The sequence below is a fragment of the Lissotriton vulgaris genome, chromosome 5 (assembly GCF_964263255.1).
Source record: "Lissotriton vulgaris chromosome 5, aLisVul1.2, whole genome shotgun sequence".
Classification (NCBI taxonomy): domain Eukaryota; kingdom Metazoa; phylum Chordata; class Amphibia; order Caudata; family Salamandridae; genus Lissotriton; species Lissotriton vulgaris.
Genome location: NC_141693.1, coordinates 506,048,371 through 506,052,348, shown reverse-complemented (window position 1 = coordinate 506,052,348; position 3,978 = coordinate 506,048,371). Strand labels below are relative to the sequence as shown.

Sequence of the window (3,978 nt, the reverse complement as noted above, 5' to 3'; positions counted from 1 at the left end):
TCGCCCGTTCTACTGCCAGACGGACGTCCTTCAGTTGTACACCACTTGTGGTGTGTGACTCATCTGACCAGACATCTCTGCAATTTGTGCTACTGAGTGCTGCTGTGTGCTGACATCAGAAGAAGATGGGCCCTAAGAAAGCAGGTACCAGGTCCTCCACCACCAAGAAAGTTGCTGAGAAGAAGGAACAGAAGAAGGAAGTGTCACTTAAGTCTGGTATGGACCCCAAAACCTTTTTTGGGCCCCCAAAAGGTACGCCTGCAGCAGCGGTATCCGGGGTGCAAGCTGGGGCCAGCACATCCGCATTAGTGGGGGCAAGCCACCAACCCAGGGCCAAGCACATGAGGGTCGAAGAGGTAGCCAGCCTAATGTTAGAAAGCAGTGATACTGAGCCTGAACTAAACTTATCGCTGTCTCAAAGTAGTACACAATCCACGCAAGATGGAAGTGCTAAACAACCACCGCCAGCAGTAGATGTTCAACAACCACAACCACTTCCCGCAATAGTTGTTGAACAACCACAACCACCGCGTCGCAATTGTTGTTCAACTACAACAACAACAACCAAATCCCACAATAGTAGTTGTTGAAGAACCATAGCCCGCAATAGTACTTCCTCAAGAACACAACCACCATCTCCGCACGCAATAGTAGTAATTGTTCCTCCCGAAGTCGGGGCAGTTCAAGAAGTAGAGCCTCATTCCGAGCAAGAAGAAGAGGAAGCCACTTCTGGAGGTGATCTATTGTCTTTCAATTCACCAAGGGAAAGCAGGGTTAGTGGCAGTGCATCGAGTTCTTCGCCAAGCATCCCTTCAGATGACCTTGATAAGGATTGGCACCCACAACTATCTGAGCATTCAAAGGAGAGACATCCCAAGACCAGGCTAGGAAAAAGGAAGGATCCAGCAAGGCTTGAACTTATGGAGGTTGATGTAGGTGAGCAGGATACTGCTGGTGATAAAGACGGGTCTGACACTGTCATCATCACGAGCGTTATTCCTAGTGCAGAGGATGTAGAGACCAACATTTTCACCCTATCCAGAAGGGCTGCGATTAGTGATGAGCAGGTAGCACGTATCTCTCCTACACACTCAACACCCAAAGTAACACCAGCTCCCATTTTTTCATCAGTGAAGGCCCAGCAGCGTCCGACATCCAGCACAAACGCCACCTCAACAGAAGGAGGTAGTGGCAGTACTAGTACTGAGCTGTCACATAGGGAAATTCAACAAAAATCCTCCAGTTCATCCGGCATTGGAAGTGGGTCCTCTTCCTATGGCAGGTGACAAAAGTTTACCTCTCCAGTGTGGGACTTCTTTACGGTTCACCCACATAAGGAGAACATTGCTATATGCACCATTTATCATGTCAATGTTAGTCGTGGTAAGATTGGTACAAACTATGGTACTGGAGGCCAAACGACCCATTTGAAAATAACACACTTAATCAGGTGGGAGAACCACCTTGCAAGCTTAAAAAATGTAAGCACTGGCGTTGGTGGGGATACAGTACTACAAGGTCCACTCATGGTTGACCAGGAGGTAGAAGAAGAGGTAGACGATGACCTTCTATCTGGGAGTGGTACACAAATGAGCCCTGTCGCCAGCACTGGAGTGGTACAGTCCACATCCTCCGCATCAGCAACTTCTCAGCGGCACCAGAGTCAGCCGTAGACACCAAGGAGTGCAAATACTGCGATGCAAGGTGGTCCGTCTAGCATAACTGAAAGAAATACCAAGCAGCGTACCATTCCTAGCATGTTTAGGCAGGAGGGAAAGTACGAGCGGAACCACCCAATAGCACGTTTGTACAATGCGAAACTTGCAAAAATGTTGGCACTCGACCTTCTCCCATTTTCATTTGTTGAGGCTGTGGGATTTCGGGAATTAGTGGCAACCCTCTGCCTAAAATGGAACGTTCCCAGTCGCTACTATTTTGCAAGAGTTGCTATTCCAGCACTACACCACGACGTGCTGGAATTGATTGGGAAAGCCTTACAACAGAGTGTTGTCCATTGTATGCACCTGACAACAGACATGTGGAGCAGTTGCGAAGCTACAGATTACATGTGCATCACCGCACACTGGATCTCTTTTGCAGGTGTTAAAGACAAGTTAACTTCAGGCCTTGGCGTTGCTGGGATTTTTAATGATACTCGCAGACATGCAACTGTAGCCATGTTTGGTATGGAGAAAATTCATACTGCTGAAAACATTTTGTCTGAGTTTAACAGCAAGGTCTTTGAATGGCTGCAACCAAGAGGCCTTAAGATAGGTTTTGTTGCCACCGACAATGGCAGTAATGTAGTGAAGGCAATGAGAGAAGGACATTATTTCAGGGTACCCTGTTTGGCACACTGCATTAACTTAGTCGTGCAAGACTTTCTGAAAACTGAAGCCAAAGTCAGCAACATATTGACCATCTGCAGAAGAATATGCACGCATTTTAATCATTCTTTTAAAGCACGGAAGCTGCTACGGGTCATTCAGCGTGAGAATAAATTGCCAGTCAAAGTACTGATCCAGGAGGTCCCAACACGTTGGAACTCTACTTATTTCATGCTTGAGCGTCTCTTTGAGCAGTACATACCACTGAATGCTTATGTCATGTCAAGAAGATTAGGGGATCCTACTGTTAATCTTAAAGCCCTGACTGTTGAGATGTGGCAGTGGGACCTCATTAAATGCTTGACAGAGATGCTACTACCTTTTGAGGTCTTCACACGTGCAGTTAGCAGGGAGGACTGTACTATGGGCCAAGCCATCCCATTGTTGTACATGCTTGAGCAACAGCTGAAGGAGGTCTGTGAAACATACGAAGGTGACGAAGAAAAAGTTGATGCATATACCTTGGCCAAGGCCTTAGCCAACCGCTTATCTCTAAATGCAAGGCTTCAAATGATTGTGTCAGATCAACATTACAACACTGCAACAATGTTGGATCCACGGTACAAATTATTTGTCAGCAATAGCGCAGTAATTCCTTTTTCAGATGGGGATGTTGCCAAGTACAAAACTTCCATAGCTGCGGAAGCTAATGATTTAGAAACTGAACGGCTGTTACTTAAAGGCCTGCCAGTGCCAGCCCAGGACAGTCAAAGTACTCCAGGCCATCCTCCTGAGGCAAGTTCTTCAGAGCATGAGAGCAGTGCGTCTGCTTCCAAGCAGGCACCAACAGTACCAAAAGCAGCACCTACACAATCTGATTCAGCAGACACAACCAAAAGCATAACTGCTTTTTTTCTACAGAAAGGGATGGGTAAGTCCGTTGCTGTTGCAAAGGGGAAAGAGGACCAGCAAAGCTGCGCACCAATGAACACTGAGCGGATGGTTCAGGCCTATCTGGATGACACAACAGAGGTGTTCATGGAGCAAAGCCCATTGGTCTATTGGTATGAAAGAAGGAGACAGTGGCCAGTGCTGAGCAGGCTGGCGAAAAAGTATCTGGCTTGTCCTGTAGCCAGTGTCCCTTCTGAGCGGGTTTTCAGTTCTGCTGGTGCCATTGTGACATCGAAAAGGACCAGTCTCTCCCCCAAAAGCGTGGAGAGGCTGACAATGATAAAAATGAATCAAGACTTCATACCACCAGACTATAAAGTACGTGAATCAGAGCAGGATGAAGAAAGCGAGTCCGAAGACATCATCACTACTGTGTTACATGACGTCATCTGTCCGAACCCCCAGAGTTTGAAGACGAGCTCCTCTTCCCTGACAACTAGGCTTTTAAATTGTTACTTTCTCCCTTCCTTTATTTGTGTTCTTTATTTTCTTATTAACAATGGCTTTCTGGTGCAAAACTGCTAATAAAAACCACAACCAAATCCATCCCCACCACTGATTCTTTTTATGTACCTACTGGAGTTGCACGCCTGTGCATTTATTTTCACTGTATCTTTTTATTTACCTCCTGGAGTTGCACGCCTGTGAATTTATGTTCCATGTTGACTGCACTCCTCAGAGTCTTGCTCCATCTTCTTGA

At 46.6% G+C, this 3,978-nt stretch overlaps 1 pseudogene; it reads left to right on the top strand.

The window, feature by feature from the left end:
* The first annotated feature begins 2,315 nt into the window (after positions 1-2,315).
* Positions 2,316-3,718, top strand: LOC147711142 (zinc finger BED domain-containing protein 6-like; annotated as a pseudogene).
* Positions 3,719-3,978: the final 260 nt, after the last annotated feature.